This window comes from Mustela putorius, unplaced genomic scaffold (assembly GCF_011764305.1).
Source record: "Mustela putorius furo isolate JIRA1106 unplaced genomic scaffold, ASM1176430v1.1 tig00003834_pilon_pilon_pilon, whole genome shotgun sequence".
Classification (NCBI taxonomy): Eukaryota; Metazoa; Chordata; class Mammalia; order Carnivora; family Mustelidae; genus Mustela; species Mustela putorius.
In genome coordinates this window covers 78,542,849-78,569,593 of record NW_025421987.1, presented here as the reverse complement: position 1 = coordinate 78,569,593, position 26,745 = coordinate 78,542,849, and positions in this window count along the sequence as shown.

The following is a 26,745-nucleotide window of genomic DNA, read 5'->3' as shown; positions in this document are numbered from 1 at the left end:
CTGGTAAGAAAAGGAGTTGAGATTTGAATCCACTTTATTCCGACTCCTGGATCCCTGATCTGGAGCAGCCCCCATCTCACCTCTTAGAAGAAGCTGGGGGTCCTGTCTGCCATGGCTAGGCCCGTGGCCGCTTCTCCAACAGGAATATGGGCACATGAGTGGAAGCTGAGGCCCAGTGAGTTTCGTGCTCTGGACATCCGATTCATCACTGCAGATCGTGCCTGTCATTTTCCGTTGTTTTATCCCAGAACCGTGGTGATGAAAACCTCCCTTTTGTACCCCTGGGAAGTAGATTGAAGTGCAGCATTTACTAAGACTCCCCACTTGATCACTGCTGTTGTGGTCCTTGAGGGCTCTGGCCCTGCAGACAGAGCTTGTTTTAATGGCCCCGATGAAAGAACCTTTTAAGATCAAATGAGACACCTAAAAGGATATCTGGCCTCTTAGTCCCATGGGTAGGAAAAGCAGCTTTTATGTTCCGATTCAAATTTTGAGAATTGTTTGCCTCTTAAGTCTCCAGGGAGAGGAAATCGATGGAATCCTGCCTGGAGGTAAAACTGCATACTGCCGAGTTAACTTATTGCACTGTGGATAGTGGGCTGCCTGGTGATGTGAAAGTTGGAAAGACTTGGGCTCCTATCCTGGCTGTGCCACACTCAAGCTGTGTGACCTTGGAAAAGTGAACTAACTTCCCTGAATCTGTTTCCTCAAAATAGAGACGACAATGTCTGGACCTTGTAATAGACCTTATAATTTCTATTTATAGAGTATAAGTGGCATATCTATACCCTGAAGGGTGTAATAAGAATTCAAAGAAAGATAAACTCTGTTAGCTTATCAGTTTATTGCTGCCAATTTCCCTACACCTGTGGACAGATGAGTCTAGCTTTAGTTTTACAAACTGGTGTATGAACTTGGGCAAGTCACTTCATTTTTCAAGCTCTTTGATTCTTAATTGAAAAGTAGCAAGAACTTGGATGAGTATTTTTCTAAGTTCCTTCCAGCTCAAACATTCTATTTATCTATAACTGACTACTTTTAGCCATATAACCACACAAATTTTGGTGTTTCCTACTTGAGATACTTCAAAGGGAACACTGTGAAATGACCAACATTTTCCCAAGAATGCTAGACTGAGAAATATGGATCCTATACAGGTCAGACATGAAAGGATATCTTCAGTCTATTGTCTGGATATTTCAGAGAAGTTTGCACATGGCTATGAACTTGCTCAACAACATGCATCGGTCTTACAACTTGACCATATTATGTGTAACTTGAGGGCAGGTATCTGTGTCTTACTCATCTTTGTGACACAAAACAAGATTCATAACATCCACCGGTCACCCAATTATGTATTACCTGACTGTCTTTTAAAGTTCTTTACATGTATCATTATTAGACTTATAGACTTGCTTGGATTAATAAAAGGAAGCACTTTGGGCATTTTCCTATAATGTTTATACTTCTACTAACTTCATTAGATGCGTTTTGCCTTGATTTATCAAGCATTACACTGGGCTAGTAGTGGTGAATGGGCCACATAGAACACACCCTTCTCATTGAACATTTTTCAGCACGGGCCAAACTTGAGTCTATACTTTGCAGGTAAGACATGGATATTATATTTATATGTCCATCTGGCTTTTTGCCTATCCTCTTCTTGCTCAAATTCCTTTAATATCTTCCTTTTTACTATTTTATCAAACCTAACTGCCACCTGCTTTGCTAAATCTCTATTTTGTATGAAATTGGCCTTAGTCTTTATTGTAAAAAGCTCTTTGCAACATACTGCATTTTCTCTTGTACATATAGTAAGAAAACACTGGCAAAGACCTGGGAACTCTTTGGTTATTTTCAGGTTATCACTTCAGTAATTGAGAACTACCTGAAATTCTACAGATTGCTGGAAAAATCACAGGCATGGAATATCTATTTTTTTTTAATAGAAAATAGTAGCATTCAGGAAGCTTTCAATGAGCTACCAGAGACAGCAGTTAGAGTGATAAAGGTTTAGTGTTTCATTGAAATGGGCTCTGGTTATTCCTGTGAAATCCCTATACTGAGCACAGATGCTGGTATTTTAAATCCATACAGACCTTGTTATTACAAAGGATTACAAAGACCTCGACAAAAGTCTTTGTGTCACCATGTTACAGAGTGTCCAATGGGAAGACAAAGGAGTTGCATGGAACATTAATATTTGAGAAAATGAACCAATGTGTAAAGAAGAAAAGTGTTGACTGATGACACTAAGAAGAACACTATTTTTTCAAAAGGAAACCAAGAGATCCTAGATCAGAGTGGACTGGATTTTGATGTTAAATAATTCCTGTTCTCATCCAATGAATAAAATTTCTGAGCATCCACTATGGGCTTGACACTATTCTAAAACTTGGGGGAACCCAAAGAGGGTAAGAGAGAGCATCTGTTTTGGAGTTAGAAAAAAAAAGTAATATCCCTTTCTTTCCTTTTTATCTCTGGAACCAATTGAAAATAAGACACAAGTCATCTGGCAGTCAAAATAATAGCTTTATTACTGATAAAACCAATAGGAGAACATGGACAAATGGACTTGCTAAGTCTAGATGCTTAAACACTCTAAGAAGAGTTCGGGTTGGCAGAGTGGACACACTTAGAACCATTATTGTCCAACTTATCTTGCCTTTTGAGCCAAAACTAGTAGCTTTTAAATTGATTAGCTTTACCTCATAAGATTTGTAGCACCTAGTAAACAGTTATTTCTCCTTTCATTGGGAAAAATCAGCAAGGAGCAATGAGAAGGGAGATCTAGAGTGTTACATTAGTAGAAGTAACCTCATGGAATTTTTGAGGTCAGGGAAATAAATGTCTCTGCCTAACATTCTCCATCTTTTTTTTTCTCCTCCTAACATATGAGCTTAATGCCCAAGTTCATAGTAAAATGACAGTGTATTTGTCTCTCAGAAAAAGTGGTCATTAGTATAGCAGCAAGCCCTGCTTTAGTGTTTGATACAGTGCCCCAATATTAGCTGTTATTTCATTTTGAATATAATCCTGGGACCACTGATGGGAAGTTTAATTTTGGTCTTTAGATGGCCTTTGAAAAGATTCAGAGTAGTATTTCAGGCTAAAATGTATTTCCTATTTTATATCTCTTCTTTAAAAAAAGTGAATTTATTTGAGAGAGAGTGTGAGCAAGGTAGGAGGAAGAGTAGAGGAGAAAGGAAAATAAAAGGGAGAGAATCTCTAGCGACTCTGTGTGCTGAGTGTGAGCCCAGTGTAGGGCTTGCCACAAAGTTTGATCTCACAGCCCTGAGATCATGACCAGATCTGAAAATAAGGGTTGGGCGCTTAACTAAGCCACCCAAGCATCCCTATATCTCTTCTAAAATTGTATTCTTTCATATTGTCCAACATCAAAGGTTCTGAAAGAAACTTGAAGGACCAAAACTGACATCATGGAGATGCCCCCAGTTTGGATATAACCCAATTCTTACTACTAAATTCCTGAGGAGACATAAAGTACAAAATCAACCTTTCTTGTCCTTTTATTAAAATTCAAATTAATTGAAGCCCAACTATCTCCTGAAGGATTTCAGTACGTAGGATTTGAAAGTTTTGAACTTGATATGGCAAGAAGGACTTCTAGATTTTTACTTGCTTATAGAATGTTTGTGCATTACCACTTCATCTCCATGATATGGTCAACTCATGATTTCCAGTGGAAATTTCCACATGACTACAGAAATCAATCTAGTTAACATTTATTGACTACTTTCTATTGCAAGACACTATAGATAGTAGAGAGTTTACTGAATATGTAATTTTTGTCCCTCAGAGGTTTTTAATTAAGTAAACTGGGTAAAACGGAATAGTAGGTTGGTGAACCTCTCTCTCTCTCTGGTTCAACCCAAATCACAAATACCATTTCTAGTTTTTTCTTCTCAGTTCTATCCCAGCACACCATGTTTAATCATATCCATGTGTCTTTTATATTTGTGTTTTCTTTCAGAAATGACCCTTTTCTCTTCCTTCTTATGAAGGCAGCCTTTAAAGGCCAGTTCAAATATCACTTCTTTGGCTAAAACAGTGCTGGTTTTCTGGAAAGAGATATTTAGACCTTCTACTGGCTCCCTTACATAGTTTTCTTTTCTACCTCCATTATGACACTCATATCTTCTTGTTTGTTCATTCTTCTGGGATACATTGTAATGATGGTGCTGATTCTTTACCTTTGCCTGTATATATGCCCTTCACTATGTGACTTTAAGGGTCTTCCCACCAAGAGGCAGAATTTATTTCCTTGCTCTTTGATTATAAATTTGCCTATGTGACTTGCTTTGGCCTAGGGAATGTTTGAAGTCATGACACAGAGTTTGGAAAAAGTACTTGAGTACTTCTGGTCATACCTTTCTACTTCTTCTACTGCCTTGAAAATATTCCTGGGCTAGCCTCTTGGGGGATAAGAAATACATGCAGTGTGCCATTTGTTCCAATTCCACCAGCCAAAGCCAGTCTAGATCAGCCAACAGCCAATAGCCAACTGACCTCCAGACATGTGAGTAAGCCCAGCCAAGTACAGAATAACTGTCTTATTTACAGTCTAGACTGTATCACTGACCCACAGACTTGTCACTTTAATAATTGCATGGTTATTGCTTAATGCTGCTGGGTTTTGTGGTAAGATGTCAGATAGCTATTTTGTGGAAATAAATAGCTGATATCACTTCTGTTTTCTCCATTAGACTGGGAGTTTTCTGAGAGTAGAGATTGTGTAAGATTCAACCTTCTTTCCCCATACCTAGCATAGAGAAGAGAGATTTCTTTGCTGGATAAAAAAAATAGCCTAGATAAATAAATGAGTATCATACTCCCAAATTAGAGATTATACCAGTTGATTAAATTTGGTTTTGAAATATGCAATAAAAAGTTTTTGTGGTTGTAGCCCTTTTATTTTCTTAATGTTTTCCTTAGGCTAACATTTATGATGTTTATATGTCTTATATCAAAATTTGAAGAAGAACAGACATCTAAGAGATAAAGAAGCAAAAGCAAACAAGTTGGGGATGAAATGAAAATGTCACTGTTCATCAGCTAGCTGACCATATGACATAAATAAGCCAGTGATCCCTCTTGTCCCTGCTTGGTGTAGCTATCAACTATGATCAGAAAAAAATATTCCGAGCTATGATTTTCATCCTAACTAAATGGCTATTACCTGACACTGAAATAGTTCAGTTTATTATTAGGGTAAATTAATAATTATTTAATTCCTAAGAATGATTTAATTCCTGTTTGTTTGTATACATTTTAGTGATTACAGAGTGGGCAGTTAAGGAAACAGAAACAAATGGTTTAATATTTGTCTGCTGGTCTCCTATTGATGAAGTAGTCTTAATGGATAAAGGGTTTTTATGGTACTTTATTAGTTTTTGATTGAAGCTGAAACATAAATAGGATGTTAATTGGGAAGTTGAGTGAACACTAATGATAGGAAGCAGTTGGGAAGAATGTGTGCAGAAAGCAAATCAGTAGTCTGTAATTCCTTGAAATGGGAGGCTGCCCCTGGGTCACAGTCTTCCTTAAGTTCATACATACTGTCATGAATCATATGTCCATTCTGAACTTGCTAAAAAAACTGAGATACTACAGGTTGGGGGAAAATAATCAAGAAAGATCTATCTCTTCAGATAAATTCCTCTCTATTTGGCAAACACTGAATAAACATTATAAAATTAAGATACTCCTAGAATCTTTTAGAGGTGGGGAAAAAGTAAGAGAAAACAATTTTGGTAAGAGGTTAAGAAAATATAATTAGGAGATTTACCTAAGAACTTCCTTACCTATCATATGTCATGCTGGCTTGAAATGTTTTGATATGACCAGCATGAACTTTTCAGTAGAGATATGGTTTTGAATGTTACTAGAAAAGAGCAGTGGCCCATTAAGGTCCTCATTTAAGTCTTTGGGACTGCATTTTTGGATAGTAACTAGTCATTAGTACATCATAGTATGGGTTGGCATTTTCGGTTTGCTTTTCCTCACTCTCAGGTCATGTTACAGGGAGATCGTGCCCTACACCTTAACCCATTTGTCAGAACCATAAAGTGAATTCTGTGATTCTTGTGGTAAAGTTAAGTTCACTTCACGGTTTTAGTGGAAGACATTGAAAATGGTCATCACTTATTTGTACTCAGAGCCAGTTAGGACGTTTTGTTGTATGTCTTAAGTTAGATAGCAGTCAGATATTAAGGCAGCCTCTGGGAAGAAACTTGGTATTATGAAAAGGCTTGAGATTTAGTAAGAGACAGATATGCATTCTAGTCTCTACTCTTCTATGTACTAATTTTCAATCTTTGTTGGTGACATAGCCTAACTGAGCTTCCATTTCCTTATTTGTGAAATTGGGTTAATATAAGTATTATGGATTAGTATAAGGAAAGTGTATGTAGCAGGCATTTAAAACACTTTAGAGTTCCTCCCATACACTCTAGTATTTTTGTTTTCCTCATGTTCGGGTCATATAAACTGGAGTAAATAAAATAAATGACTGGTTGTGAATGAAGTCATGACAGTCCAGGATTATTACAGACCTGTTAGTAGGACTGTACTGAGATGGACTATCTTGCTACCTTAATTACCATTCTGGGCTTTGCCACTGGGGTGCTGCAGTTGGATTAAAGTCAGTTGTTGAGAATGAAACCCAGAGGTACTAACTCATTATTAGCCTTCTCAGACAAGCAAGCTATGGACGTCATTGTTTTTGCCTCTTTAAGCTAAAGAGGTTAAATAAAATAAAAAAAAAAAAAGTTTTCAAGTACTTTATGATTTCAACTGCGCTGGATATTTAATTTGCTCTACCTTTGACTGATGAAACTATAAGGTGTGGAAACATGATAGAGTAATTTAAGCCCAACACTAATAGAAATTTGCTAATATACACACATGCAAAGATGTACACATACATTTGTGCGTAGATGCTCACATACACAATTTAGTTATTTACATTCAGAAAAACAATTCTACTTTCAATCTGAGATAAGTGCTTTTAAATGTAAACTTTGCTACCCATCCAATTTCTACTGAATACTGAGCTCTAGAGAAAGCATTCAGGGATATGGTAAGGTCTGTGAGATTTGAAGGAGAAAATATGACCATATGGAAGATATGGGAAGGAGTCCTCACAGAAAAGAGAGGCAAAGAATTCTTTCCCTATCAATTTTTGTAGGAGGAGATGCAGATCTCTCCAGGACAAACAAAAACTGAAGGAATTTGCAATCATCAAACCAGCTGTACAAGAAATATTGAAAGGGGTCCTCTAAGCAAAGAGAGAGCCTGTAAATAACATAGACAGAAAGGAACAGAGGCAATATACAATAACAGTCACCTTACAGGCAATACAATGGCACTAAATTCACATTTTTTAGTAGTTACCCTGAATGTAAATGGGCTAACTGCCCCAATAAAAAGACACAGGGTATCAGAATAGATTAAAAAAAAAAAAAAAACCAAGACCCATCAATATGCTGTCTACAAGACACTCATTTTAGACCCAAAGACACCTCCAGATTTAAAGTGAGAGGGTGGAGAAGCATTTGCCATGCTAATGGACATCAAAAGAAAGCTGGGGTGGTAATCCTTATATCAAACAAGTTAGATTTTAAACCAAATACTATAAAAAAAGATGAAGAAGGACACTATATCATACTTTAAGGGTCTGTCCAGCAAAAAGATCTAAAAATTTTAAGTATCTATGCCCCTAATATGGGAGCAGCCAACTATATAAGCCAATTAATAACAAAATCAAAGAACCACATTGACAATAATACAATAATAGTAGGGCATTTTAATACCTCCCTCACTGAAATGGATGGATCATCTAAGCAATAGATCAACAACAAAATAAGGGCTTTAAGTGACACACTGGACCAGATGGACTTTGGACTTCAAAGATATATTCAGAACATTCCATCCCAAAGCAAGAGAATACACATTCTTCTGTAGTGCACATGGAACATTCTCCAGATCACATCCTGGGTCACAAATCAGGTTTCAACCCATACCAAAAGACTGGGATCATTCCCTGCATATTTTCAGACCATAATGCTTTGAAACTTGAACTCAGTCACAAAAGGAAAGTTGGGAAGAACTCAAATACATAGAGGCTAAAGAGCATCCTACTAAAGAATGAATGGGTCAACAAGGAAATTAAAGAAGAATTAAAAAAAAAGTCATGGAAACAAGTGAAAATGAAAACACAACTGTTTAAAATCTTTGGGATGCAGCAAAGGCAGTCCTTAGAGGAAAGTATATAGCAATAGCAGCCTTTCTTAAGAAACAAGAAAGGTCTCAAATACACAGCCTAAACCTACGCCTAAAGAAGCTGGAGAAAGAACAACAAAGAAAACCTAAACCCAGCAGGGGAAGAGAAATAATAAAGATTAGAGCAGAAATCAATGAAATAGAAACCAAAGGAACAGTAGAACAGATCAGTGAAACTAGGAGTTGGTTCTTTGAAAGAATTAATAAGATTGATAAACCCTGGCCAGACTTATCAAAAAGAAAAGAGAAAGGACCCGAATAAATAAAATCATAAATGAAAGAGGAGAGATCACAACCAACACCAAATAAATATAATTATAAAAACATATTATGAGCAGCTAGATGCCAACAAACATGGAACATGATCACAACCAACACCAAATAAATATAATTATAAAAACATATTATGAGCAGCTAGATGCCAACAAACATGGAACATGATCACAACCAACACCAAATAAATATAATTATAAAAACATATTATGAGCAGCTAGATGCCAACAAATTAGACAATCTGGAAGAAATGGATGCATTCCTAGAGATATTATAAATTACAAAAACTGAACCAGAAAGAAATAGAAAACCTGAACAGACCCCTAAATAGCAAAGAAATTGAAGCAGTCATCAAAAATCTCCAACAAACAAGAGCCCAAGGCCAGAAGCCTTCTCAGGGGGAATTCTACCAAATATTTAAAGAAGAATTAATACCTATTCTCCTGAAATTGTTCCAAAAAATGGAAATAGAAGGAAAGCCTGATCCCAGACAAAGATTCCATCAAAAAGGAAAATTACAGACCAATATCCCAGATGAACATGGATGCAAAATACTAGCCAGTAGGATCCAACAGTATATTAAGAGGATTATTTACCAGGACCAAGTGGGATTTACTCCTGTCCTGCAAGGTTGATTCAACATTCACGAATCAATCAATGTGATACTATACATTAATAAAAGAAAGAACAAGAACCATATGATACTCTCAATAGGTGCATACAAATGTAATTCATCAAATTACATTTGATGAATTACAGTATCCTTTCTTGATTAAAACTAAACATAGAAGGTACATATCTCAATATCATAAAAGTTATCTATGAAAAACCCACAGAGAATAGTGAGTGCTGTGAATTGTGTAAGGCTGATGATTTGCAGACCTGTACCCCTGGGGCAAATAATACAGTATATGTTAATAAAAATAATTAAACAATTAAAAAATATTTAAAAAATAAAAACTTAAAGAAAAAAAGGCAAAAAACAAAACCTACAGCGAATATCATTCTCAATGGGGAAAACCTGAGAGCTTTTCCCCTAGGTCAGGAATACAGCAGGGATGTCCACTATTGCCACTGCTACTCAATATAGTATAGAAGTCCTAACCTCAGTAATCAGACAGTAAAAAGAAATAAAAGGCATCTGAATGGGCAAAGAAGAAGTCAAACTTTCATTCTTTGCAGATGATATACTTGTGTGGAAAATCCAAAAGACTCTACCCCAAAACTGCCAGAATTCATATAGGAATTCAGAAAAGAGATGCTGATCTCATGTACGTAGCTAATTTCTAGTTATTGCAGGCCATAAGACTAAAACCTATATAAGGTGCTTAATTTCCCCTCTCTCCTTACCTCCAAACTACAGCATGGGTTCTGGGAAACCATCTCTGTGTTGACTTCCACCACCAGCTATCTGCTACCTGCAAGCAGGTAACCTATCTTCTTGTTTTTTCCCATCTGACTATGGAGTGTTATTGGATCTAAGAGAGGGATTATGGCAGAAGAACCTAAACGAGGACCGCAAAAATCTGTAGAGGATTTTGGGAGATATGTAAAATGCACTTAACTCTTTATTTAAATTATTTAAAAAGCAGCAGGAGTAAGTAAGGAGCATTCAGAGAGCAGGATGAGACTGTGAAGGCAAGAATTCTGCAAGGGTACAGGTGTGTCAAAGCGAATGAACTTTTAACTCCAGTATAAATGGGTTCTTCCAGCAGAAATTCTCCTAGCACAAAGAAGAGAGCCTCAGGGAAAGGATTTAGGACTGAAAAAGAAGCCCTCATATGCCATTTTATTCTCTTTGTTTTTATAGTTATGTCACATTAACTTTAATGAGGCAAAATGTCTATCAAGCTTTAGAACTATATGAGAAATTTTAAGAAGAATGATTATACATTCAATTCAGAAAATACACCCTGGATAGTCAGTTAAATCTTTTTTCTTCTTTTTAAAGCTAAATTTTTAAAAATAGGAGCTTTTTATATTTTGTGCTATGTGACATAACCTAAAAAAAACTTAGAAAATCCTGTGATAAAATTTTAAAGTGAAGTGTTTTGAGTGGTAAAAAGAATATGATGTGAGAAATCTTTTGACATAAAGATGACAAGCAGGTAGACAGAAAAGACTTATGCGTGCTAGTTGAAGAAAAAAAAAGTACCAAAAAAAAAAATGATACATCATATAATAATGGCCTGGGATGAGTCGTTTTCTTTGTCTTTCTTAGATAAAATCTATTTAACGATTTTAACATTTATCCATTATTTTTTTTTCCATTTGAAGTATAATTCAAAACTAAATATCAATCTTCTGAAGGTTAAGGTAGGTATTTGTTTTAAAATGAAAAAGGATTACAGATTTTCCACACAAATCATAATATAGAAGAGATGTATAGTTGGAGACTTTCTGGGGATATGTTTTTGTGCCATGACTCTTCTCCATGAAGACTTGTAATGATGATAAACTGCTATTCCTACCAGAGAAGAAAAACGTTTCAGAAGAAATGTAAAATCTTCTTTCCAGGTAAAGGCAACCTGTTCTGTAATTTAATTCGAAGCCAATGTTTGGAATTTCAAGGGGAAGGTGAAAAAAATCTCTTTGGTGTTCAGTAAATTGGTTTTAAAATTTACCTGCGGAGGATGAAAGACACTTTCCCCGAGGGAAGGTCTCCATTACCCTTCTTGCCACCTGACTTGGGTGAATTTGTGAAAATAGAGAATGGCATACGAAAAAGCGAGATGGTTTCAACTGTTAATCATTGACTATTATGATGTCAGGATTGTGTGTTTTTAAAAACTCCCCACAAAGGGAAGAAAATATTTATTTATCTGTCATGATGTTGTTCATCAAATTATATTATTCAAATATCCATTTTTGCAAAAAAGCCTAGTCTCTTTCCAGAATCACAGGGGATGTGCGAAGTCAATGGCCACTCCCAATGTTGGGAGTTGGCAAGGGCCTTAGGCCTCAGCGAGGACTTGGATCTGTGATTCCATACTGGACCACAACACATTTTTTCTGATTAGAAAATTACAGCCTGGAAGATGGGCAACGGGACTGGTAATTAAAACATGCTCAGGGATCTCGGAATGTTAAGCTGATTAAACGTTCAGCTTATGTGGTTATCGTTTGGTACTTGGAGAGCTATAAATTATTCCCAAACAACAAAATGGAATGCTCCCAAGGTTCCTCTCAGAACAATGATCATTTTATACCAGTTAATAGAAATTCATCATACTACCATTTACTGATCAGTTACCAACTACTAGGCATTCCAATAGACTCAATTTCTTTACATTATCTAGAAATGAGAAAACAGAGGCTCAGAGATTTTTTTGGAATTTGCCCAGAGTTATGATGTAAAACTCATATCTACAGATGGAACTCATATCTACGGTTTTCAAAATCTCATGATGTTTTGCTACAACATATTGCATTCCAAACTGAGAAAAATCATAATAGTTAAGTTCAGCAATTCCAGGACATCCCAAACAATAGTGACTTAAGTTTTATTTCTCCCTTTTGTCATAGTGCAGATTTCAATGCCAGAATCTGCCTGGCAGTTCCATGGTATTGGGGACTCAGGCTCTTTCTATCAAGTTGCTGTGCCTTCAGTAGGGGGTGTGGTCATTGTCTCTACAACTCAAGAGGGCTCATAACCATGTCTGCTTCAGCCCATGGAATGAGGTGGGGGATGGAGGTGGGGAGAGAGGGCATACTGCTTCCCTTTACGAGCCCCATCACTTGTACTCATGTGCTGCTGAATTGAACTTGCCCATGTAGTCATGCCTAGGGAATGGAGATGGAAAAGGAAGTTTTATTGTGAATAGCCAAGAGATTACATACAACTAGGAGGTTCTATTATTATGGAAAAAAAGGAAGAACAGTTATTCGAAGTAAATTAAGGCCATGGCAGAGAATTTTCATATGATAGAGCCTACCTGTATCATTTTAGTAAAAGTTCCAGAGAAGCCATGTAATTTAGCCAAGGATATATGGAAGTGGGTAGCACAGCGAGTCTAGAAAGCAGTTCTCCTGACCTCTAGGCTTGTTCTTTTCTACCATATGAGATTGGCTCTACAGCTTCACTGCTGCTGGTGAAAAAAACAATACTGACCAAATTGGACCACTAGTGTTTGAATTATGTTTATTTACACATTAAACATTCCCAAAGGATCCCAAAGGTGCTTTGTGCTCTTCTTCCATGAGTTAATTTGAAAAATGCATAAATATTTGCGTATACCTGTTCTTCTTTGATGAAATTTTTTTGAAAAGGGGTTTTAAAAAGCATTTCTGCATAGCTGTAGAACTGTATTACATAGGATTTTAGTGCAATTTTCTAATGGACAGAGAGAGAGAATAAGTTCTGGAATTTATTACTCTGTGCATTTCACTTGGATTGCCTGACAGATCATTGGAATTTAATTTTAATTAAAAAATATGGTGCATCATAGCCTAATAATCTATAGCCTCACACTGCCATGCAATTTTTGGAAGGCAATAGAAAATTAAAATCATTCTTGGGTATTGAAAATGTTTATGTGTTCAGCCCATGGACCAATTCACAATTTAATTCTGATTCTTTAAAGACCTATGCTTTGCAAGCACACTGGTTAAGAAAAAAATTAAATTTACTGTGACACATCATCAACTTTGTGCAAAGCTGCTCCCCCGAAGGAGTGGTTGAATAGACAATAGATTGTGTAGGCAGTGAGCAAAAACAAAAACTGAAGTGGAACAGAGACTAATTCTTCCAGCTACTGCTATCAGCTCTCCACTATCACATTCTTCCATCCACAAGAGCGTCACTGTTCCGTCTTGCCTGAATGTCTTGTGCAAATGTTCATCAATACCAGTAACAACATTTCCTGTGTGTCTGTGGTTTATGCCTTATGAAGTCCTTATGAGATGTAATTTCATCAGAAAAGCAACCCAGTGAGGTAGATGAGGGACAAGTAATAATTCCATTGGTGCAGATAAGGAAATCAGACATAAGGGGAGATGTTGTGAGATATGCCGATTTTTTTAAATTTATTTTTTATTTTCAGCATAACAGCATTCATTATTTTTGAGACTATGGATTCTGAAAAACAATCTGAGGGTTTTGAAGGGGCGGGGGGTGGGAGGTTGGGGTACCAGGTGGTGGGTATTATAGAGGGCACGGATTGCATGGAGATATGCCGATTTTTTGCAAAGGTAGAAAAAGGGAGGGGTCCCTGGGTGGCTCAGTGGGTTAAACCTCTGCCTTCACTCGGGTCATGATCTCAGGGTCCTGGGATCAAGCCCCATGTCAGGCTCTCTGCTCAGCAGGGAGCCTGCTTCCCCCTCTCTCTCTATGCCTGTCTCTCTGCCTATCTATGATCTCTGTCTGTCAAATAAATAAAATATTAAAAAAAAAAGTAGAAAAAGGGAGAGTCGTGTTTGACTATGAGTTTGATGTTTGTCTTTTGGAGGCAAGTGTTTTGTGTATACAAATGTGTGTTCCTTAGATGGAGGGCCAGGTGGCAAAGTTGGAGTCATCCCATCATTATGTCCACTATGGAAATGGAAATAATATCCAGTTCATCAGCTGAATGCTTTACATAGCTACACTCTGATTCTGTAGGTGATATATCTCTCTTTCTGTAATACATGAATTTTAAAGAATTTTAATTCTGGGGGGCTGGAGTATTCATGCTAAGTTTTACTTTTGTATATTTTCTTTCTGTCAGTGTCTTTTACTATGCCCAGAGCCCCTGCTGTCCTGCCATTTCTTGTTGTATTACTTTGTCTCTGCACTCTATATCATGGCTCCATTTTCTGCTCAGTTTAAGAACCTTATTTTGCCATCCTATTTTCTCTTGAAGAGCCTGTTCACCATCAGGAGATGTAGATGTAAATCGAGATATAGAGAGACATAGACATGTCTATAGGCACAGAAAGACATTTGGGTGCCGGATTGACTACTACTTTTCACTGAAAGGCCATGGTCTATGTGATTGTGTGGTCAGTATAAGATTTTCCCCTTGTGATATGGTAAAGAAGAAAGAATTACCTTCTTTTCCTTGGGTCCATTTATTTTGACCTCTCAAGAGGTCCGACTTAGCCAGATCAATGGCACTGAAAAAATTCTATTACAAACACACTGAGGCATAATTTGCTTATACTTTGGCTTCTCAATGATTTTTAATGAAACTAACATTTTTATAAGCTGAATGAATAGTGGACTTTGGCTTTCCCTTAGATCTCCTTGATCCTCTGTAGTGTGATATCTCAAGACTCTCAGTTTATCTTGTAACACTGAAAAAATAAAATTAGATAATAAAAAAAGACTCTCTCAGTTTGGTCTGCTACAATACTATAAGATTTAAGAAACAAGAACTATTGATTGAGTTTTAGTAGTCTTGGACCACATCACTAGCCTTCTATGCTCTCTGTGTATCCTTTTCTCCATGCTCCCATCTTTTCAAACAAGGATTTGAGGACAAAACCAACTTTCTATTTCTGCAGGCTAAGAAATTCCCTGGCACCAAATATTCTAGGTTTTATTCGAGCTAGGGGTTATTGCTGTCTGGAATTGAGCCTTCATGGAGGGTCTTTAGTCTCTTCTAAGGATTTAACTGGTCACTTTGTTGTTTTACCAGTTAAGGTGCCTGGTGCCCTGAAATTCCCTGTGAATTTGCTGGTGACCTCACTCATGAACCTTTGGGACAGCAGTCTGTGTTCTGCTCTCTGCTTTTTGATAAGAGGTACTTGGAGATCTTGAGCTTGGCTCATAAGGAGGCTTCCAGGCAAAAGGTAAGTTTTTGGAATTGGCATTTCTGGTAAGGCTTTCATTGTGAAAACACTGAAAGCCCTTATATAAGCAAAGAAGAAAGATCTCAGGGTGGCTGGAACTTTTGCCTCCTTCCTTAAGGCACCCATTAAAGACTGACTGTGAACTCAAGTCATAGCTAGGAATGAGAGTAGTATTATAGAGTTATATTGTTTAGTGTTTGTATGTCTAAGTATATATGGATATTTTAAAACATGCTTATTGCTTCTGCATGTTCAATTTGCTGGCTTTGTTCTGAATTTGACAGAGAAGTAGAACTCTATTACTTCAATGACTGTAATTTGTAGATAATTTGTGAAATGAGAGAAAAATTATTATTGGAAGTTTTTTTTCTTCATAGTGATCTATTTTTGGATTTTTTTTTTTTACCTATACTGTGGATATAAAGATTTAAAGAAATTTAGAAAGGTAAAACCTAACAGCATTAAAGGTGAATCTGAGTAAAAAGCAGGACAAATGGTAGTATGCATCAAGGGTTACTTGTAGAGGGCTCTTTCTTACAAACAAAACAAAACAAAATATCAGCAAGAATTTTTATGTCCTGTTATTAAAACAAAAGAAACCCTGAAATAACTTGTCTCCATATTGTATCATAAAATCATAAATATAGGGCTTTGCAATAAAAGGCGACATAATTCTACCTTTCATTGTTTTAGTAAATTTATAGGAAGAGAGTGGAAAATATTACAGAGTCATTGCACATCTTTTTAAATTTAATCCAGTGATTATTTTCCCTCTTTATTTCTTAAGACCTGTCCTATCTGATCAGCTAGCCTATTACAAATCTCTCCATTCCCTTTGTAAAGTGTTATCTAACAGTAGTGCACTATTTACTCCTAATGACTCTAATTAAGCTTGAGTAAAAGTCAAGATTGAGAATCAGGAAGCTTGCCTTGAAATTTGATTTTAGGGAAATCATTTAATTGATCTCAACTTTTGTTTCCTCACTTATAAAAAAGGGGCTTGAGTGTAAATGCAGCAAGCCAAATTCCTCAAAGTGTGGGTGGGGAAAGCTAATTGGAGATGTGATCCATGCCTTACCACCTGCACTTAATACCAAGGCACCAAATAACTGTACCAGAGAAACCTTGGTTTTGAGGCCCCGGAACAATAATTCTAAGACTTTAGTGTGCCCGAGAATCTGTTCTCTGAGGAACTTATTAAAAATTCATACTCCTGATCCCCATTACAAAGATTTTGATCCGTGAGGTCTAGTGTGAGGTTTAGTAATCTGCATATTCAGCAAGTACCCAGATGGGTCTGATACAGATGATCCTGGGCTACCCTTTGGGAGCCACTGCCTAAGGCTACATGGGTATGAATGAAACAGATAAGTACCCAGAATCTACCAGTTAATAAGATGTTTTCTCAAAGATTATTTGAAGCTCAGGAGATTTTGAGCTTGGTTAGTAATTGGTTGAAGTTCTGCTGGGTGTGCTTTTGGATGAAGTTTAGCTCCAGGCAGAGAGTACAGCTGGAGGGGCTCTGTTGTATCATCTAATTCTGGTAGAGGGAGTGTGGTCTGGCCATTTCCTTCTAGAAGGCTGGCTCTATTGGTTCTTGCTATGTGATGTGAGGCAAGCTATCTTCCTATGGAAGCCTCTTCTTCTTGTCTCTAAAATGGAGGTGGTATAATACATTTTCCATGGTATTGTTACAATAAATACACAAGATAATGCATGCCAAACAATGGACAGAGTGCCTGGAATGTAGTAATGCTGAATGTGTTACTGTTATTGTTGAAGGTAATAGGTGAGACACTTTGACTTAATAATACATTTTTAGTACAAGTTGCCTTTCAGTTTTCAGTTTGTTCTTTAAGCACCTATTAATAACTGTCATGAACAGCACACCCTAATGTGGTGTGGCTGGGTTACAGAAAAGAAGAGGTAAATACAAAGATATTCTCAAAGGGAAGTGCAGGTTGGCTTGGGAGGCAACATTAACTAAGATAAGGGCATGGAAACTATGGCAAGAGGAGGGAGGAATTCAACATAATTTGACTCTGGAGTCATCTAGATTCAATTCCAAGCTAAGAACCTCCTCAGGTCTGAAAATCTCTGGTCAAGGGTTCTGAGGAGGGATTAACAGGGACCTTTCAATGGTTCTTTCATAGCAGAGTTTTCCTGTTGTAATGTGTATCCTAATCTGTTATGATTTTTCCCTGTCACTTGTTTGGATAACGAAGGAAATGTTTTTAAAATAAAATAAAATTGAGGAATGTTCCCTTTCTTTTTATTTAAGTAATTTGTTAAACAGAATTGTGAACAGTCAATGGGAATAACAAAACAAAACAAATTATTAACACAGGTGGACAGTGGTGTGGGGAGAAAAGATTTCTTTGAATTTGACAATGCTTTCTTCTGGCATTCTTTCTGGCAGGTCTTCCTAATGAGAGAACCCTTCCTTTGACAGACTTCTCAACGCCTTTGCAAAACATACAGAAATCACTACCTAAGTCAGAAACACAGACTACATGGGATTGGGAGGGAGACAAAGCACAAGTGACTCTTAATCTCACAAAACAAAGTGAGGGTGGCTGAGGGGAGGGGGATTGGGAGAGCGGGATGGGGTTATGGACATTGGGGAGGGTATGTGCTATGGTGAGTGCTGGGAAGTGTGTAAACCTGGTGATTCACTGACCTGTACCCCTGGGGATAAAAATACATTATATGTTTATTAAAAAAAAAAAAAAGAAACACATACTAAGTAGATAATTCTTTCTGAAAGAAATAATCTCTTCTCTATGTATGTCAGAGATCATGGTAGAAAGGAAAAAAACATTAAAATAAGGTTAACTAGATCTGAGTTTTATAAGGTCTGCAAAAATCTGCAACCCAGAGATAAAGAATTCACATATTAAATTTAAATTCATATTTAAATTCACATTTAAAGACAAGACACAGTTACTTCAGTGAGAAACAGGGGTTTACAGAGAGGAAAAAGGGGAATCAGAACTGTCTCTGTTTCCTGACCACTCGGCAGCTCCTGCCTGCTTCATTAACACTGGGCAACGTTGTACTTCTAATTAAGAAGTCGTTTAAAATAATTTGCAAAGAGCAGGGACATGTCAAGTGTGAAAAGTTCCTCATAGAGGAGCACTTCAAGGCTAATGATGATGAGATTGACAGCAGTTTGGGGCCTCAGAATCTTATTCTGGCAGCTGGAAAGAGCACCTAATTAGCACCTGTGGTTCTGTTAAAAATAAAATAAAGGAACCAATATATGATCCCGGGCCAGGTAATTTTCAGTGGCAAAAAGCCTTAATGTACTCCAGGAATCTTGCTATTCTAAATAAACCAATCAATAACAAGGGCAAATTCTATTAACAAAGCAATGAATACCTCGGTCGAAATTACAAAGATAAATGGCTCAAAAGGGAAAGGAAGCTGCCAGATTTCTGGGTATCATGTAAACCAATAGCAGGTTTTCTCTAAGATCAACTTGGATTGTTGAAGAATTTTTGTTTGTTAAAACCCAAAACTTCGGCACGTTAAGAAACTAATATGACACAGATAATGTACTCTCTTTGGTTGATGAAAGAGGTGACAGTGGCCTCTCACTTTAGAGTAGTCTCATTGGAGAAAGCTTGAGAGTCAGAAGAACCACTGTTCAAATTTTTAATTTGTTACTTAGTGAATGATATTGGCTCTTCTTTTAAACTTACCTGATCTCAGCCTCTTCACCTGTATGATGGAAATAGTGATGCTTATTTCACAGAGCGGTTGTGAGGACTGGTATGATATATGGTGGGTGGTAAAAAATTGTGGCCATTATTATTCACATTGTCCAACTTTGGGGATTAATTCACTCAACAACTATTTTTTGAGTGCTTATTCTTTACTAGGCTCTGTAGGATCTGGGTGGCTTTTTCACAAACATCTGTACTATGTGCTTTATCCTATAGGTGACGATCTATGAACATACGTGTGGGTGAAGATGGCTGTTCATTTCTAACATTTAGTCTGTGGAGATACTGATTTATTGAACCATTGGAATTGGTGAGGTTTTTCAAAATATGGCCAATATTACCATTTTTGGAATCTCCTATAATTCATTATCCCAACTGGTTCTTGGAGGGGTAGAATGTGACCTTCATCTTCAAAGAATAGATCTTTATTGATACTGAAGGTCTTTCTCTGAATGTGCCATGGATTCTGAAGAAGTTTTCCAGATGAATTCTCAAATTGGGTTAGTCATGACCCTCTCATTAAAGTAATATAGTCTTCTACTTGCATTTTAGAGAAAAAAGTTCATTTGGATTTCTATAATCTGTGTTGCGTATTTAAAACTAAGACTCAAAACATAGCTCACACCAGTCAGCAGAATTACTATAGATGGGGCTCTATTCTGACTCTGATCTTAGCAGAAGGACTTGAGATGATTAATGGTATCTTAAGAATGTTGCTAGTAGAGGGTATCATGCTTAGCAAAATAAGTCAATCGGAGAAAGACAACTATCATATGATCTCCCTGATATGAGGAAGTGGAGATGCAACATGGGGGGTTATGGGGGTAGCAGAAGAATGAATGAAACAAGATGGGATTCGGAGAAAAACAAACCATAAGTGACTCTTAATCTCACAAAACAAAGTGAGGGTTGCTGGGGGGAGGGTATGTGCTATGGTGAGTGCTGTGAAGTGTATAAACCTGGTGATTCACAGACCTGTACCCCTGGGGATAAAAATACATTATATGTTTATAAAAAATTAAAAAAAAAAAGAATGTTGCTAATTATACTGGCCAACCAGGAAATTTGGTTATATTGTGTTTTAAATTCCTCATTGGTAATTGGGAAATGAGTGTCTTGTACCTCCTAGGATTAGCATTACCTGTGTTTTAACCTTGTATAGATAACACTCAGTAGTGGTTCTCAAACTTCTGTTGTATCAGAATCACCTGGAGGGCAGTGTTAAGACAAAGATTTTGGGGCTGCAACCTCCTGAGTTTCTGGTTCACAAGACTGGGGTGGGGACAGAGAATACACATTTAAAATATCTTTCCAGATGATGCCACACTGTGAGATCCACTGGATAAGCACAATCCAGTATAGTTTTTGTTTAGAGATACAATTACACTAGTACTAGTATGCTAGTATTCATATAATACCCGAGAGCAAATGCTTTCTCATATGGTCTCATTCGATCCTTCCAGAAACTCTGGGAGGTCAGCATTAGTAGATCTGATTTATAGATGAAAACTGTACTGTAACCATTTTTGGTTTTTCTTTCATAATAGGCTATGAGTTCTTTGAGGCCAAATTCTATATCATAGTCATTTTTGAATCCTCAACACATAGCAGGGGTCTGGCAGTAAATGTTTGTAGAATGAATAGCCGGATTTGCCCTGAGTCAGACAGGGAGTTTGTGGTAGAGCCCAGTTTTGAACATGGACTCCTTAAATCTTTGTCTAGTACATTTCTACTCTTGGGTCTACAAATCAAAAGCAAATGTGTTCTCATACTTGAGAAAAGGCAGTAGTTTTTCTGTTGTATACTGAAATCCCGAGTTCCAAAGCCTGGCTAGCCAAGGTGATTAGTATTTGTTTTGAACTCTACTGTTAACCACTGAAATGCAACAGATTAGTTATGTCTCACCCATTTGTTCTTTCCACTTCCGTCAAGACTGCTTTGCTAAATGCCAGGCAGTCCCCACTTTGCACAGCAGTTCAGGACAGTAAAGTGACTGTGCTGGCTGAAACCAAAAGTGATTTTAATAATCAACAAGGAAAGTGGCATTATTTTTTTTTTTTTGTCCAAACATCAAAGGTTGTCATGCTGTCCATCATAAATGTACAGGGAAAGGACAAATATAATACTAATATTCATTTAATATATCGCAACTTAGAACATTAGCCGTATTGAGAATTATTCAGTTCAGAATTTTTTTATTGGTAAATAACTTATCGAGCATTGTTTGTGCAGCACTTGGCATTCTCATCTTATGATATAAGACATGGAGCTAGTGTCTATTTTATGCTTCAGAAAACTGTCGTAATCCTTTTTAAGTTTGGATCAGTTTCCAACATTTTATCTCTTGTACTTTCAACATTGTAAAATATCTCTGAGAGTTCTTGTAATGTGAAGATTTTTGCTGATGTCACTTCCTCTGGGACATCTTCATCCTTTTCATCCCAACCACTTTCCTCATTTATATTGATAAATTCTCCTTCATTAAGTTTTCTGGCTGCATAACTAGTGTCTTGTACAGTAGTGGTGGCAACATTCCCATGGTCAGCTATTTCTTCTATAACTCTTTGGAATCTGGGTGTAAATTTTACAAAAACATCTCTATCTGACCTACAACATTAATCAGTTCGTGCTGACTTATGAAAGAATGCAACCAGCCTGCACTGGCAGTGAAAGGTCCTTTTTCACTCTCCTAGTAATTATTGTTGTCTTTGAATGTGGCAACTAACTTCACTGCTTGGTCTTGAGTGCTAACGAAAATGATTGGGATTTGTTTTTGATTACCACCTTCAATCTAAAATAAAATGGTAAATGCCTTATTTCAACCCTAAGTGGCTTTCTGTTTCTAATTCAGTATAACTAAAAGATATCGAATTGACTTTACCTTACTTTTTACATTCACTGGATTTTTCAAAATGGATTATACTATACCTTCTTGCAGGCCTAGAACTCATTCTATCTTCATGAACATTTTCTAATCAATAACAATTTTACTTTTTTTTTAAAACACATTTTTATCTTCGCCAGTTCTTTTGATTACCCATTTTTGTAAAATGCCATGTGGGTTTATGACTTGTTGAAAGGAGGCAACACAATGACATGCTTTACTGTCTGTGTGTGAACTGAATGACAGATGTGGCTCAATGAGTAACAGACCATGAGAGAAATGATGTGGTCATTGATCGTGATGCCCACTGGTTTCCACGTGTTGATGTGTGGACTGAAGAGCTTGCAATGAAATTTGTACTTTACACCATTACTATATTCCCAGGTAACTTACGGTGTTTGAAATTTGAACCACGTTATTGGGAGAGTAATGTTATTTAACTAACCATGGTAATAACTGTTGCACATATTGGAACTGTGCAATGGGAGGACTGCCTAAAGTATAAAAAGTTGATCTCTCATATGAGATAAAAACTATTTGTATAAGTTCAAAGCTATCCACTGTAGAGATTATCTCTACCTGTCGAGATAATTTAAAAGTTGGAGTATACAAGGACTGTACTGAGATTTGACCATTTAAATTTTGTGCTATTACTTAAGTTTTGTGCTACTCTAATCTTCTTCCCATGATGTTTCTTCCCCATGAGCATTTCAGTGGTTATAAATAAAATGGATGAATTGCTCAGCTAGACTAGGTGAGCTTGACTCTGTGAAGGAGGAGGAATTTGGACCAAAAGATCATTTGTCCAAGTCCTTGAGTTTTTATTTTTTTCTATGTAAGGATATTATTTACTGTGCTATCCACTGCCATGATGGAACAACTGGAGAGGTTTCTAGGCATTTATTCATTCACTCACTGCCTATAATGGTGCTTGGCACATAGTTGGCATCCCATAAAATCATTTTATTGAGCCTCTACTGGGCCCTGGGAATGTAAAGATAATTCAGACATGATCTTTGTGGACAGAGAATAGAGTTCCTTGTACCACGACCTTCTGCTGATCTCCAGTATTGTACAAGGATAATACTAATGGAATTTCTAATTTATTCAGTGTCTGCAATGCACTAGCAACTCTTTCACACCTTTGCTGATATTATTGCCTTAGTTATCTGAAGCCAAGATTGGAGATTGGAGATTTTATTTTTAAGGTGGTTAACTCACAAGTCTGGCAAATTTTGCTGACTGTGGGATAGGGGCCCCTGTTCATCTCTGCTGGCCCTCTCCATTTGGCTACTTGAGTGGTCTTACAATATGTCTGTGGGCTACCACCAGAGAAAGTGATCCAAGAGGTCAGGACAGAAGCTGCAATGTTCATTATGCCTCTCATTGAAAGTCACACATCATCACTTTCTCAGCTTATTATTGGTCACTTGGGTCTAGCCATGATTCTATGGGTGAGGGAGTTTTACAGGGGTATCAATGCCAGGAGTTATTTTTATCTGTGAGACATAAATTATCATCCCACTTCATAGATGAGTAAACTGTGGTACAACTAGTAAGTGATAGAACTGGGATTTGAATGCAGGCATTTTGGCTCCAAAGTTCATACTCTTCGGCATCGTGCTCTCAGGTAAATTATACTTTAAAATTGGCTGTCATCACTAGATGTGGTTTCCATATATGCTGGGAATTTATTAGTTTTTTATTCTATTTTATTGGTCTATTTGTCATCCCTATAGCAGCAGCGTGACACTGTTTTTGTTATGATAGCTTTATAATTTTTGTGCCTGGGATGATTCCTTAACTTTATTCTTCTTCTTTATGAGGTCCTTAGCTATTCATGGATCACTGTACTTCTATAAACATTTTAGTATATTCTGTAATATTTCATGAAGAACCTTGTTGGTGCTTTGATTGGAATTGCACTGAATATTTAGATCAATTTGGGAAGAATTGATGTCTTTAAGATATTTGATCTCCTTTCCTCAAACATTTGATTCTTGAATATGTGATATATCTCATACCCAAGATATATCTCATGTCTCATATATGTCTCTCATATATCTCGTATATATATATCTCATTTTACACACACACACATACACACACACACATATGTGTGTGTGTGTGTATATATATAATATATATATATATATATTCATTGACCTGTCCTATCTTTTCACAGATCTGGACAGCTTTCTATGAGTTCAGTCAGAACAGTAATTGGCTAAATTAGCTTTTTGTGTGTGGGGTGGTCACTTAATCTTATTTGTTGCTTTAATCTTCTGCTCGTTTTAAGTTCTCTAGAAAGGAGTGTAGCTTCACTTGCACTTTGTTATATGGTAACCTAGAGTTCTTGGAAAATTCTCATTCTTACTTTTCTATATTGACACCCTTTTATATGCTGAGAATACTCCGAGACCACTTCAATGTCCTGCTTACTGAATACCAACCCCAGGATCCCTTCTCACCTCTCTAAATTACTGGAGGTTTTCAGGAGGTTTTGTCAGATCTGGGAGGAAGAGTTGGATAGAGATTAAGGGAAAGGGGAGGTATATTGAAAAGGCTGGACATATGGGTGAGAAGGTAACAAACGCCATTTGGTCAATGGTCTCTAGGTCAGTGATCGCTGCCAAGAAGGTTCATTTGGGCATAGAGTCTGAATAGATTTTATTCTTGGAGCTCATACTTATCTTACTCCCTATTCCTCATCTCATGCCGCTTTAGTATTCTAGAATGCCAGGTAAGCCATGGAAAAACAAAGACTCAATCACCACATACTTGTTTTGCAATATGAAAGCACATTTCTTTGAGTTCATGTTATGTAAATGACTTAACATTGTTCCTTAAACCACTGACTAAATATAACAGTGCAATTTCTTATTTATGATGAGATTTGATAAATAAGGAAGGTAATGTTGGAGGAGTGGGGGCTAAATCCTTACAGTCACATTAATGCTATAAGCTCTTAGGTACCATAAAAGTCCCTACATAGCACTTGAGTGAACTGAAAGAAGCTGTTTAGATCTCAGCAAAAAACTTTCTGAATCCTTAAATCTGTCCCATTATTTACCATTTATAAGAAGTCCCTAGTGGAAGGGGTCACTATACATATAAGACTAGGGTATTTTATTTCATTTTATATTTAACATTTCAGTTATTTTTAGTTAAAGAAAAACAGCTAGGGTATTTTAATCTTAATTTTGCAAAGGCTCTGATCTTAACAAGGGATTTTAAAAATACATGTTAATAATGAAATCCAAATAACCTAGGGAGAGTCCTATGGTATTCTAGCAGCATAGTCATTGTGGACTGATTTCCTTGTGAAACTTTAATGCCTGTCCTGGGAAAGGCATTGAGTACAATGCTGACAGAAGGGGAAAGTTCTCACTATGTGAAGTGTCTTCATTGCTGTTTAGTATTTACTGGCATAATAGAAGCACTTGGGAACAAATATTCCCTTGTATGTGTTAAGACTCATTTACAGCCAAAATTTCTGCAGATATTCCATTCGTGATCAAGTTGTAGGTGGAAATGCAGCAATTTTCTAAAAGGGCAAATTTTGGGTGTATGTAGGAGTATTTGCTGTTTCTGTGGCTTTTTTAAAGAGCAATTATTTTTACTTCTTCAGTCCCTCTCCCATGTTTAGCTCATAGCCCTACATGTAGTTCTGTAAGGCAGAACACAAGGGAGAAAGGAACCATTCTGACTCTCTTGCTTTTGGTTTGGATGAGTGGCATCAAAAAGAACTGAAGCTTCAGTCCAGCTTTTTAAAGCCTGCCTTTTGTAAATTTGTGTGATTGGGAGCAGAGCTGAAGTTTGTTCAGTGCAAATTGTACTCTCTTCCTTTCCTCTTTTGGAACATAGCTCACGAATAGAAGGTATGTTGGTGATTACCTTCCGTTTCAAAATTTTTACTTGAACTCCTTCTCCTCCTTGGATCTAGAGATTTTTCTCTGGAGGGTCCTAATGAGATGAATGGGCTAGATGTCTAGTGCTTCACTAGATATGGGTCCTGTAGATGTGATGCAGAGAGAAGTGGGGCCTAGCCTTGTCTACAGTCGCATGCACAGGCACCAGGGGCCACCTTTGGAGACACAGAATTCATCACTTGGAGTTGAATGGCACTGTGGGACATTGGGAGCTGGAATATGGTCAGCTTTCTTCATTCTAGAAACTCTTCATTGTTGCTATCCTTGTCTCATTTAAGGAAGAGATTCCATGATGCAAATCATGGATGTATTTCATATACCATCATCATGTTCCTCCTGCCCTCCATCCCTTGCTTCCAAAAGGAGCAAAGAGACGAGAAAAGAAACCCAGGGGTGAAAGCATCAAGTGTGTGATAGCCAGACTGGTGAAGGGAAGAACATGGGGAGGGCAGGGAGTGGATTTTGTGGGCAGTGAAAGATCTGCCTTCTGGTGTTGTTGGACAAGTTCGCTAATCCTTGGCTTCACTCTCCCCACATGCACATTTAGAGCTTGAGATTTGGGCCCTTTCTACTCTAAAAGTAGTAAACTTGACAATTCACAAACTTGTACCCCTGGGACAAATAATACATTATATGTTAATAAAAACAATTAATATTAAAAAAAAAAGTACCTGATGTCTTAAATACCTCCAAGGTCTCTCCCAATGTCCTCTCTGGCCTAGCTACCTCAAATGTGCCTGTGGACCCTGGAGCTTGTCAAAAAGGTAGACAGTCAGGCCCATCCCAGAAAAATAGAATCAGAATTTATGTTTCACCAGGTTTGCTGGCTGACCCATGTGCCTGCCTATTGCAG